The sequence below is a fragment of the Pelophylax lessonae genome, assembly GCF_965119305.1.
Source record: "Pelophylax lessonae genome assembly, chromosome: 4".
NCBI classification, from domain to species: domain Eukaryota; kingdom Metazoa; phylum Chordata; class Amphibia; order Anura; family Ranidae; genus Pelophylax; species Pelophylax lessonae.
Genome location: NC_138771.1, coordinates 13,097,815 through 13,111,850, shown reverse-complemented (window position 1 = coordinate 13,111,850; position 14,036 = coordinate 13,097,815). Strand labels below are relative to the sequence as shown.

At 46.7% G+C, this 14,036-nt stretch overlaps 1 protein-coding gene across 1 annotated transcript in view; it reads left to right on the top strand.

The window, feature by feature from the left end:
• The window catches only part of ADAMTS7 (ADAM metallopeptidase with thrombospondin type 1 motif 7), a gene marked incomplete at its 5' end in the record, with an annotated part of 217,485 nt that overhangs the window by 124,360 nt on the left and 79,089 nt on the right, over positions 1–14,036 (top strand).

Here is a 14,036-nt window from a genome sequence, read left to right as displayed (position 1 = left end):
GCCTGTCACATTGTTAAATGTTAATGACCTCACAGTCCATCTCAGCAGTGAGCGGGCGCCACTGGAAGGGCTTTGTTCTAAGGTAAGTATTTCATAATGAGCTAGCATGCGATGCATATTAGCTCATTATGCCTTTGTCTTACAGGGTTTTTTTTTTTCGTCCGGGGGTTTACAACCTCCTCAAAGGGTTAGTTCAACTTTTTCAGAAAAAATTAAAAGGTAAATTAAGGTTTCTTTTCACACGGGATTTCCGCCCGGTGGACTCCGGTTTGCTCAGTGGTTATCGATCCGTCGATCCCCGCTGAGCAGGCGGATGACAGGTCCGTCTCCGCTTACTTTGCAGAGACGGAGCTGTCAGATCCCCGCTCTCCTCTATGGAAGATCGGATGAAAACAGACCGCCTGTCCGTTTTCATCTGATCTGATCCTCCAGACGGATGGAAAATAGGGTTTCCATCCGTCTGGATTTCATGGACAGGATCGGATCGGATAGCAGCGGGTGTCAGCGGAGATGTCACCGCTGACATCCGCCGCTCCATAGAGGTACATGGAGCATCCAATCAGGTCCGCCTGAAAAACTGACAGGGACCTGATCGGAAATACCGTGTGAAAGGGGCCTAAAAGTCTACACCCCCCTTCCCAGTCCAACCCCACGGGGTCATACAGTTTCACTGTCCATACAACTCAGCGCAGCGGTCCTGGGGTTTGAAAACTGAGCTGTTCTTCCACTTCTTTCTCTAAGGATGGATCAGAGCAGGATGGCTTATTTTTTTCTGAAAGGTAAACAGATATCTCACCCCCAAAAGTTACTCTGAATTTTATTGGTGCACACAGACAACATACTAAAATATTGGGTTACCAATTTTTATTTACAAATCTTAGTCTAAAGTAAATTAATGTTTTGCAGTTAAAATACTAAAAGACTTCTATTTCCTGAGAGTAAACTCCCCAAGTCCATAGATCATGGGTGCTCAACATGTGGCCCCCCAGCTGTTGCGGAACTACAAGTCCCATAAGGCATTGCAAGGCTGACAGTTCCAAGCATGACTCATAAAGGCAGAGGCGTGATGGGACTTGAATTTTTCCAACAGCTGGAGGGCCACAGGTTGAGCACCCATGCCATAGATGGTAACAGGGGGCGTCTCATTGACCTTGTGACTGACTCTATGCGTTTCGTGGGGACAAGGTCTGCTTCTTCAGGAGGACTCCAAGGTTCAATTCGCTAAAATAATAGATGCACAAGTATACATACAACAAAATATACATAGCCCATACAGTAAAGTATATGCATAGTCAAAAATCTCAACAACAAACAAATCAGGTTTTGTTCACTCGCCAGAGTAGCAGTTTTCGCTTGACAAGACCCCCCCCAATTTTTATTTTTCCATGGGGGGTCTCAGTCAAGCCGAATCTTCTATGGAAGTTCCATCATTAGAAATAATGAGGCCCCGTAAAGCCTACCTGACAGGGCACCACCCCCACAGTACCCCCATTGGTGGCCTTCCCCACTACCCACACTCTGTATCTCTTGCATCCCCCATTAGCCCCACATTGCATCCCCTGCATTCCCCCTTTACTCTACACCCCTTGCATATCCCATTACCCAGCACTCTGCACCAATTACATCCCCGGTATCTGTTCCAGCATTACAAATCACTTGTATCCCTGTCCATTTTCTCAAAAGTAAAACATGATGATGGACTCTTAAGAAGACCGACTTACATTCTTTATGTCTATTTCACAAGGATTACTTAATTGAGGACACTGTCGATTATTTGTTGGAGGCCACTGTGACTGTCCATTATTTGATGGAGGCCACTGTCCATTATTTGATGGAGGCCACTGTCCATTATTTGATGGAGGCAACTGTCCATTATTTGATGGAGGCAACTGTCCATTATTTGATGGAAGCCACTGTCCATTATTTAATGGAGGCCACTGTCCATTATTTGATGGAGGCCACTGTCCATTATTTGATGGAGGCTGCTGTCTATTTCCCTGGGTTTACTCAGGCCCACTTTGTGATAGAGCTGCCAAGGTAATGCCAAAGCATTACTGATCAAAATGGACATGTACTTGTGAAGCATCATTTTGGTCAGTAATGCTCCCTATTTGACAAAGAACACTTTCCAGGAGCATTCTGGTGGAGGAGCATTTTGTGGTAGAGCTGCTGAGGTTCAGTCATCAAGCTCAACCAATGCTCCCTGACAGATAAAAGATTTGAGCCTAGCCTTTTCTTGGATGACCACATTGCTAAGCAGCAAATCCCCAACCTAATCTATATGTCCAGTAAAGAGGACACCTCCAATATAAGAGTCTGCTGGAGATTGGTACTGTATAATGACTGGAATTCTCACATTTTAAATCTGGATTCGATAAAAGACCCCTTTCATACTGCATATCGCATACTGACAATTCTAAGCTGTTTGCCCTTAGGGATTTCCATGATGTGGTAAAACATAAAAGGATATTGTGTTGGTGTTAAAATGTAGAAAAAGATATGCACAGTGGCAAATGGAAGCTGTATTACAGAGGAAGCAGATGGGGCATAACGCTGCGTAAATGACACAAACCACATTCATGATAAATGTGTCTCCGAGTTCTTTTTGTCACCCAGCGCTGGGAATGACATCGCCTTCCTTTTGGCTGGAGAAGCTTCTTCAGTATCATGTGTTATAATTGCATCCGTCTGCTTGCTGTCAAATTTACACTGTGCTCTATAATTCAATTACAACATGTCTTGTGATTGCTCCAAGTTATGTCCTGAAAGCTGCTATTGTTTTGTTGGATGTGGGCTTCAGACGAGCATCATTATGGCAATTATTGGAGGAGAATGTGAGCGGGTCTGTGTGTTCAGCTGATTATCCCAATGAAGAAGCGAGGGGCTGGATGGGGATCAAAGGATGCATATCTGGTTGTCCATGTAATTCATACACTGAATGCCAGTGAACACAGCCAAATGTGTGTTATATGGAGAACGCGCTTTTTCAAATGTGATAATAGGACAACATTTGCTGGTGATTTCTACTTCAACTAAGCAACGTCTGGTCTCTGTATTCTCATTTTAAGGTTAGCCAGCTGACAGGTGTGTGTGGGGGAAGGGATGAGAGCGGTTCAAGCAGGGCCATCATTAGAAACCATGGGACCCCATAGAGCCTACCTGACAGACCCCCCCCCCCCCCCCCCTCAGCATTACCCCCTATTGGTGACCAGTGTTGGGGTAGTTACTCAAAAAATGTAACTAGTTACTAGTTACTTCTGTAAATTGTAATGAGATTACTTTACTAGTTACTGCATTTGAAAAGTAACTTCACTACTTATTACTTTACTTTCCTCTTTCTTAATTGACCGTGTAGAAGAAGATACATGACACTCTTTCTGCATAGAGTTTATTGTATAAACACAGGCTTTGGGAAACATGAGAAAAAAACCTGAAAAAACAGAATAAAACATAAAGTGCAACAAAAAGTCATAAACTTCATCCCTCTCTATTCTTCCAAATAACGATTGTATCGCACGGCTTGGGTAACGCAGGAAAGCGCGTTCCTATAGCCTAGTAAAGTAGTGTAGTTACCTCCTATAGCCTAGTAAAGTAGTGTAGTTACCTCCTATAGCCTAGTAAAGTAGTGTAGTTACCTCCTATAGCCTACTAAAGTAGTGTAGTTACCAATATTAGTATTGTAACTAGTTACGTTACTTAGTTACCAAAAAAAGTAATGTAGTTACTGTAATCCGTTACTTTGTAACTCGTTACCCCCAACACTGTTGGTGACCATTCCCACTACTCCTCACCCTGTACCCCTTGCATCCCCCATTGACCCCACATTGCATGGCCTGCATTCCCACCCCCTTTTTACTCTTCACCCCTTGCATTTTCTCATCTCCCACACTGCACCAATTGCATCTCCCTACACTCTATCTGTAAATGCATTACACGTCAGTTGTATCTCTCTCCCCCCCCCCTCCATGCACCCCCCCCCCCCCGCATCCTCCGATATGCCTCACTCTGCATCTCTCATTACCCCGCCCCCCCCCCCCCCGCATCCTCCGATATGCCTCACTCTGCATCCCTCATTACCCTGCACCCCCCGCATCCTCCGATATGCCTCACTCTGCATCCCTCATTACCCTGCACCCCCTGCATCCTCCAATATGCCTCACTCTGCATCCCTCATTACCCTGCAACCCCGCATCCTCCAATATGCCTCACTCTGCATCCCTCATTACCCTGCACCCCCCGCATCCTCCAATATGCCTCACTCTGCATCCCTCATTACCCTGCACCCCCTGCATCCTCCAATATGCCTCACTCTGCATCCCTCATTACCCTGCACCCCCTGCATCCTCCGATATGCCTCACTCTGCATCCCTCATTACCCTGCACCCCCCGCATCCTCCGATATGCCTCACTCTGCATCCCTCATTACCCTGCACCCCCCGCATCCTCCGATATGCCTCACTCTGCATCCCTCATTACCCTGCACCCCCCTCATTCTCCGATATGCCTCACTCTGCATCCCTCATTACCCTGCACCCCCCACATCCTCCGATATGCCTCACTCTGCATCCCTCATTACCCTGCACCCCCCACATCCTCTGATTTGCCTCACTCTGCATTCCTCATTACCCTGCATTCCCCACATCCTCTGATATGCCTCACTCTGCATTCCTCATTACCCTGCACCCCCCACATCCTCTGATATGCCTCACTCTGCATTCCTCATTACCCTGCACCCCCCACATCCTCTGATATGCCTCACTCTGCATCCCTCATTACCCTGCACCTCATGAATCCTCTGATATGCCTCACTTTGCATCCTCCCACACAACGTTACCTACTATTTTTTATTTTACTCTTCCTGCCTTTATGGTTTAGGGTAAAGCGTTTAGAGCAGGGGTAGGCAACCTTGGCACTCCATCTGTTGTAGAACTGCAAGTCCCATGAGGCACTGCAAGACTATGACAGTCACAGGCATGCCTCCCCAATGGAGAAGCATGATGGGATTTGTAGTTCCAGCTGGAGGGCCAAGGTTGCCTACCTCTGGTTTAGTGGGAGCCCATAGAATGAGCCATTTTCTTTCCTTCCAGGAAAGAAAATTGCTTGGTTTCCTCCACTAACACAGTCAGTGTTGATGGGGGGAATCCCTTCCAAATCGCTATTGTGTTCTGCTGGAGATGGGCCTTCTCTGCTGGCAGAACACAATAATCACTGCTGGTTGCCATAGCCACCGGCAATGATCACATGCAAAATATCCAACAAAAAGTCTGCTGGATCGAATTCAGTACAACCAGCCTGCCCATACATGGATCGGATCTCAGCCAGTCCCTTCTGAGCCATCTGAGATTCGATCCATCTATGGCCGGCTTAAGCAACGTATATTACCAGAAGATCTTTGTGTATTATGATGTTTACATAAACCACATATGTGTGTATTGGTGCTGAAGGCAGAGCAGGGTTAGAACTCTATCTTTGCTATTGGAATCATTTTTATTGGTTATAAAAGATTAAATAACACCATCGATGCCCACTCATGGCCAAGAACATCTGGAAGGAGTAACAATCAAGTCAGTGTAAGCATGAACAGACACGTGTCTCAGATAATGCTGGTGGGCCATTTTGTCACAAGTTAGCCTGTAGTTTTTGTTTGAGAGACAAAGAACAGAGCGCCTCTAAGTGCAATATTTAATGAAGATAATGTGAACACACAATGGTATACACTCACATAGTAATGAACATATTGTCATATGCTTTAATTACTTCAATAAAGCACCTTTTTGTGAAAAAAAAAAAAAATGAACATGGATAGGCTTCGAAGGTGGTTCGTCGAGTAGGAGATGTTAATCCAGAAGTCCCGGAAAGATGGAGAGTAGCCGATACGATATTTGCCGTGGAAAGAAAGAAGCTGGCCAGAGAAACTTCAGTCTTCCGGGTTCGGCTCGTACCTGGGACCAAGCTGGAACGCAGCGTATGCTGCGTGACGTCACCGGAGCAGGCGATGACACGACGCGTTTCAGAGCTCGCGCAGGACTCACAGTGTGCGTGCGTGCTCTTTTTTCAAGTGTACCATAGTTTTTGTTTGTATACTCTTACCTCCTTGCTGCAGTGCTTCAAACTTGCTCCTTTTCACATGTGGCGGGTGGCTTCTCTGTTCACCTTTGGGTCTTGCCTGCTCTACTGGTGGTTTATATCCTTTTCCTTTCTATTACTTACTGGGTCACCTCCCTGTTTACTTCCCTAGATATACAGGTGCTCAGTCCAGTGCTCCTTGCCTGAGCAACTTCACTGTTCTCTGAGCTCCCATCTGTATACCCCTAGGCTACTGTAGCTGATTTACTGTGTACCGACCCCGGCTTCATTTTTTCATCTGTGTTCGTTTGCTGCCTGTCCTGACCTCGGCTTGTCTCTTGGATATCCTTTTGTCTGCTGCTTACTATGCACACGCCAGCGGTCTCCACATCTTCAGCTGGGCCTACCTTGGGGCCGCCACCTGGTTCCAGCCTGCTGCCCACCATCAGGGGCCCTGGTGAAGAAGCAGGCTCGGGCTTAGACTCCATGCCCTGGGGAATCCTGAGCTGGGGATCTACAAGGGCTCACTACCACAAACCCGCTGACACATTTGGTGACCAGTATTTGTGGTGAAGTGACTTGATTTCCAGGTTAAGGAAATAGGTCAAGAAGAGGAGATGGATAATGGTGGGAGAAGGAGGAAGGAGAAAGGGATTTGGGTGGAGAAAGTGGAAACAAGGGAAGAAGGGGAAAAACAGAGGAGAGCCACCAGGAGACAAAAATAGGAGTCGGGAAATAAGGACCCGGGTAGGGCTAAGAGGGTGCAGTAATATTAAACATCAAAAGCAAACACATTAAACATCATAAATAATACATTATGACACAAATTATTTCTGTTGAGTATAAGAGCCGGTTCACACTTGGGCGACCTGTCAGGCGACCTGGTCGCCTGACAGGTCGCCTGCCATAGAGAAGCTGTGGACCCGTTCTAATAGGAGCGACACAAGTCGCTCCGACTTAGAAAAAGGGTCCGGAGCTTCATTGGGGCGACCCGGAGCGACCTGCATTGACTTCAATTATATGAAGTCCGTGCCGGCCGCTCCGAGGTCGCGGTACGAGCTGCGCACCGCGACTTCACAGGTCGCCCGGCAAAGTCGGCTCGCCCCAGTGTGAACGGGGTCTTATGGTCACAGCTTTTATTTAATACCAAATGTATTAGGCACCATCAAGAACTCATCGATGCTGTGACAAAAGTTCAACATGCCCTACTAATCCGCCAAACTGTTCTGTTACCTCAATCGAGGATTCTCTAATGGCGCTTATCCACTGTATGGAACCAAACGGTTTGGCTCGCTTTTGCGCTTTTCCATTGCATGGTACCGCATGGTACGTGTTAGAATGGTTCGGTACGGTACGGCGGCGCTTTTCCACTACATGGTACGGCTCGGTACGGCTCGCTTAAACAGTACCACCTCGGTGGTGGTTCCAAGCGGGTCGTACCGATACCATATCCCACAATCCTTTGCATGCAGCATTGATTGTTTGTCACTACTAGCCACTGATTGGTCAGAGAATTGTTGTAATCCCACCCACTTACTACTAAGTACTACAACAGTGGAAAAGCAAACCGAGCCGAGTAAAGCCTATACAGTGCTGAAAGGTGCCGACTCGTACCACGCAGTGGAAAAGCAAACTGAGTCGAACTGGGCCAAGCAGTGCCGAGTGGAGCCGAGCCGGTACTTGCAGTGGAAAAGTGCCATAAGTTAAAACCACCTCCTCCCTGCTTCCTATGTTATATCCTTACACCATTCAACACCCATTCTTAACCCTCTTCCGGCCTTCGAGCCCACCATGTTTTGTGCTCCTTCCCTTGTGTGCTCAGGGCACCTCAGGGGATAGGTAGAGGGGAATAGGCACACAAAATGCGTATCCTATTGACTCAAGGCCCAAGGGCCAGATAAAAGGCTATAAATAACTTCAAGTCCAAAAATGAAAAGGCCTACTGTGGGTAAGCCATGGTACCCAAGAAATCTGTCTTGTGAATCATGGAAAAATCTGCATAGTTTCTCATTAACCAACATTGTTTTCTAACGTTCTTTAACTTTTTGAAGATGAACTGTAGGATTCTTTCTAGCAGCCAAAAACAAATATGTTACCAACTTCTGTTGAAAGGAAATGATTCCTGGAATCGCATGATGGAGGAAGGCCACCAATGGGTCTTTTGGGGCTACTATGTGAAATAAGATTTTCAACCTATTTATCCAAGAGGAACCCTTGAAAAAAAAATTCTGGTCATGGGAAACCCTTTCCAAAACCAATTCATCAGGGGTCAAATGCCTCTTGATTTGATGGTCAGTGAGAGGCTTGCTCTCCATTACAGTGGTGGTGGTCAGAATTCCACCTTTTCAGACAGATAAAAAGATCATTGGTATCATGCTGCTGGCTCTGCCAAGTGGTGTCCTGCCCAAAACTATGCAGGCACTATCAGATGGGAGGTCAATCAGCCACAGGTCAAAGAACCCCTAGCAACCTCTGGGGGAACCCTAGGGTTCCACAGAACTCTGGTTGAGAATGTCTGTTTTTGACCAAAATGTAGTTCTTTATCTTTTAAAGTGATTGTAAAAGTATATGTCATGTACCTAGTCTGAGGCTGATTTCACAAGAGGGCTTCCTTTGCGGCTAAGTGCTAAGGACCCCTGAAAGTGAGAACAGGGAGCGCTAGGCTCAAAGAAGCATGGGTGCCATTTAGGTAGATCTGCTGGAAGCTGCTTGCTGCACACTCACCTGGATAGGTGCTAGCTGGTCTGTCCGGACAAATGGCAAAACCTCCATTGCCACTGGAGATGTAGTGTGAGTCGGACCAGGTCAGTGGGCACAGGCAAGGTGGCAACTGAAGAAGAAGCAGGATCAGGCTGGCAGAACCGGACTGAAGAAGCTTAGTCAGGATAGGAACCTAAGTGATACACATGAGGGCAAGCCAGGGAGTAGGCAGGAGCTTGATCAAGAATAGAGCCATAAAGGTCATTCACAGGAATCCAGTGGAGCAAGCAGAAGAGTAGTCAAGAGCAAGCCAGAGTCATGCACAGTATAACAAGAGAAGCAGAGTCCTTAGAACAAGCCAGGGTCAAAACCAGGGATCAGGCAACAGAGAAGTCCAGAGGCAAGCTGGGTCAGTAACCGGTAATCCAAGGAATACAGGGAACACAGGAGCAAGGAGTACTGGTAGCTGAAGATTATCCAGCAAAGTCTGATTGCAGCCAGTGTCCTTATATAGGGCGTTTGGCGCCAGTTCTGGTGCCAGATGTGCATGAACGTGGTCCAGTGTGACCGTTCGTGCTAACGCGCACATTCATGCTCATTTTTCTGCAAACGAGCATGGCCATGTAAAGTATTGGCAACTATGCCATGTCTTTTCCTCAGCACATGCACATTTTTATTCTGCTGTCTCCTTTTTAGCATATTTGCTCATATTTGTTCCAAACAGCACCCTGACAGTATATTCTTTTAAACATGTTATAGTTACTTGCTTTGTACAATAGAATTGTAAAGAGCAACCCTAATTATTTTCTTCTGGGGTCCTCTGCCGGTGCTCCAGGCTCCTCCTGTCCTCACAACCAAGCTGGCCGCATCCATAGACACAGACAGCATGGCTCGGTCCTGCCCCCCCACTACCTCCTCACAGAAGTTGACTGACAGCAGCAGGAGCCAATGGCAGCCAAGCCTGTGAGAGTGGGCACAGCACTGGATCAAGTTAGGACTCAGGTAAGTATAGGGTGAGGGGGCGATACCCATACTTGAACATTTTATACCTTAATGCAGGGAATGCATTAAGGTTAAAAATGTTAAGGCTTTAGAACCACTTTAGGTATGTAATATTTTGACTCAGGGGCGTAACTACAGGGGTTGCAATTGCAACCGGGCCCCATGCTCCAGGGGGCCTGTGCGGCTTCCCTGTACACCTGGATAGGAGGGGCGTCGGGGGCAGCATGTAGAGAAATCACTGTCCTCCTTTTTCCTCCTGTAGCTGCAGAAGGAAAATGGAGGAGATTGGTTCCTCTGTATGCTGCCCCCGCCACTCCTCCTATCCAGTTCACTTGTGTTCTGCTGTCTCTGGGCCCCTGAGTGCTCCCCTGCCCCCCCCCTACTGTGCTGCCCCCCCCCCCCACTGTGCTCCCTCCCCTCTCCTGCCGGCTGCTGCAGGGGATGTGTCACAATAGAGAACCAGGAAGGGAGTCGGTAAATATGTAATTTATCAGTTCCTTCCTTTTCTGAATGAACAGAGTCATAGTCAGTGACATTGTAAAAAAATAAAATAAAATGATAAAAAATAATACAATTAAAATACCAAAAATAAAAACTACTGACACCAGTGGGTGAACTTCCAGGATTGCAAAGGTCCCACTTGAAACCGGGCCCTGGCATTCCACCACCGTGGGGAGGCCCCAAGATGGCAGGAAGGGGGCCCACTGCAGAACCTGTGAAAGGGTCCCACAACGAGAGTAAAGGGCCCCAGGATCAGTGGGAAGGCTTGAAGGGAAAGGCCCCGGCCAGGGATCCGGGGGGCCCTTAATGGTTTCTTGCACCGGGGTCCTGAAGGTTCTAGTTACGCCTCTGTTTTGACTGAGTGGCCTTCAGCCAGCTCCAGGCAATTTTTTCTCATTTTTGAAAGATTTGGGAAGGGATGGAACTGTTGCTGGGTTTTAATTTCTGTCCATGTCACCTTCTGTTCCCTGGTCACCTTGTCATACAGGTTGTCACTGGGACAGGGTATAATGGCAAATCTCCCTGGTGTGGAAATGTACAGCAAATAAAAACCCAACCTCTTCCTCTTTCTACCAAAAACCTGGATCAGTATCCAATATAGTATTTTGGGAAAAAGTATTTTCAATAAATGTAGTTTGTTAATACTATAGATAGAACCTTGGATGAAGCATACACACCACGTCTTCTGGGATATTTGTCGGGGAAGAATATTGGATACATGTAACAATATCTTATTTCTAAAGTGATAAATGAAGTAAAACATGATGTGTTTACTATAGAATTACATTCATCAGACTTTAATTCAGAACTGGCAAGTCTCCCATCGTGATATCCCACACACATACATCATCCTAAATAGCCAGGATTCATTATCAGCTATTACAGGAAAGCAGGGGGAGAATCTAGAGAATTATATTTCCACAAGAGCATTCATTTCAGGTTTTCAACACATTACAAACCCAGTATTCCAGAAGGGCTAAAACTGATAAACAACTACTCTACTCACCAGTTTTATGTAACATGGCCGCTTGAATTACCACCCGATAACAGGAAGTGGGAAGAAATCTCTCTAAAGATAGGGAAATCCTTGGTAGTTACCAGGATCACCAAACTAGTATCCCCATTGGAAGATTTCCCCTCTATTCCAGTTCTGCTGATCACTCGAAATGTGGGATTTTCTTTCACTCTCGGTGATCTTGGCACATTTTGTTTATTTTTTTCTCACTTTATATGTCACTGCACTTATTTTTGTGTCACCTTCCACTCAAGATTGTAGGATGGAGGTCTTCAGGCTTAAGCCTCGTACACACGCACAGATTGTTGGCCGACCGATCGGCCGTCTTTTGTCCAGTGTTGTTTGTTGGTTGAAATGTGCTCTAGACTTGCACTGGACTTTTGTTGGCCAACAAAAACCAACTTCAGAAGTGATGTCATGTGATGGTTGACTTTCCGTGTGTTTTTTCTTCTCTGAGCATGCCCAGTCTTGCTCATCTGATTTTTGTCTGCCGAAATCTGTACTGACTGAGGAACAATCAGCCGTTCTGTTGTTGGCCAACAAAAATTTTATAGCATGCTCACCAGATTTTTTTCGGCCGAAAACTCGCAGTTGGTTGTCGGAAGCATCATACTAACAGCCTACAATCGGCCGATCGGACGTTGGCCGACAATTTACGGCCAACAATCTGTGCGTGTGTACGGGGCTTTAGCCTAAAGTCTAGGTGGAGGATGTGTGGCTATCAGGTTCCTTCCTCCCCTGCCTTGGTAGGATCTCTCCTTGGCCGACTTTGGGTGATCATGAGGACCACTGGGCCTTTTGGCTAAGTGGGATTAAGTATGCCTTGCCCCCATTAGGAGTCTTGTGCTCCGGCGGCCAGGGATGAGTTCTTCCTCATTGGAAGGGGACAATGACAGACCCTAATGCATTTTTTTGTATATGTGTTTTGGTTCACTTTGGTGTTTTGTTTTTGAACACCACACCGTGGGCTCAAAAATAATACAATATACACTTCAAGGAACACTTCTAAGCCTTTATGGGAATCATTCTTACTTTTATATGGTGTGCTTCAACTACCAGGCACATGTAGACATATTTGAATTTTAGCTCATCTGTATGGCCACTGCTTCCCCTAAGCAAAACGGCATTGTAAGTTGAACCATGAAAATGGAAAGAAAATGGGTTTTTCCTGTTCTGAATGATGCTACTGTATATGAAGGAGGTGGGCTAAGAAATAAATTCATACTGTGTGTAAAACAGTGAATCACTGTTGGTGGCAATGGGTTTTGCGGAATGGGGCAGGGGACTTTGCAGTTAAATTGGTGGCCTTGTAGGGCACTAGGTTTCTGGAAGAAGCTGGGGAGCACTGTGGGATGTTGTGGGGCACTATGGAGGGCTGGAGGTTCTGTACTCCTAATGGGGGCAAGACACACTAAATCCCACTTAGCCAAAAGGCCCAGTGGTCCTCATGATCACCCAAAGTCGACCAAGAAGAGACCCCACCAAGGCAGGGGAGTAAGGAACCTGATAGCCACACATCCTCCACCTAGACTTCAGGGCAGGCCTGAAGACCAAATTTGTGGGAGGCTGAAGGGGGGGGGGAGTTACTGTGGAGGCTGAGGGCTTTTAGGGAGTGGGCTAGGAAATAAATTCATACTGTGTATAAAACAGTGAATCACTATTGGTGGCAATGGGTTTTGCGGAATGGGGCAGGGGACTTTGCAGTTGAATTGGTGGCCCTGTAGGGGACTAGGTTGCAGAATGGGGCAGGGGACTTTGCAGTTGAATCGGTGGCCTTGTGGGGGACTAGGTTTCTGGAAGGAGCTGGGGAGCACTGTGGGACGTTGTGGGGCACTATGGAGGGCTGGATGTTCTGTACTTCTAATGGGGGCAAGACACACTCAATCCCACTTAGCCAAAAGGCCCAGTGGTCCTCATGATCACCCAAAGTCGACCAAGAAGAGACCCCCACCAAGGTAGGGAAGGAAGGAACCTGATTGCCACACATCCTCCACCTAGACTTCAGGGCAGACCTGAAGACCAAATTTGTGGGATGCTGGGGGGGGGTTACTGTGGAGGCTGAATGCTTTTAGGGGTCTGGGGGCACTGTAAGGCTACTATGGGAGGTTGGGGGCACTATAGGAGCTAGGAGGCACTGTGCCGAGGTTAAAATTTCTGCAGCTGGCTGGGAGCCTGAGAAAGGGTAGGCCCGTGGCCCAGCAATGGGCCACACTCTGGTCTTTGAGAGCCACTGGTGCTGCGGACAGAATTGATGGTAGGTCTGCCTGTGTATAGGGTCAGTTTTCCACCATTTCTGTTGTGTCCCTCGAATTTTAGAAGTTCAGCTAATCTGACCCAGGCTACGTCAGATGGCCCACTGTTTACATATCTAATCATATTAATACAAGATGGCTTTGTGCAGCCACTATGAGAACCCACCCTTTGTTGAGCAACTATTCATACAAGGTTAGATTTTTGTTTGAACGTTCGTAAAAAATCATTGGTCAGAGCATACTTTCTTGCCTTCAACAAGTCCAAAATTTCATCCAGACCTGCCATGTGAATGGAATTCCAGACGTAATAAACAGGCTTCATTACAATATGTACTATTTTTCCCAAATAAAAACCACATTCATAGTTTTAGAATTTTGTTTATTTCGAAGAAAAAAAAAGTTTCCATCTTGCTCATCACTGTCGTCAGAAACGAACGAGCATTGGACCTCACTAACCATTCAAAAATTAAATTAAAGCGGAGTTCCGGGCACAAAAACGA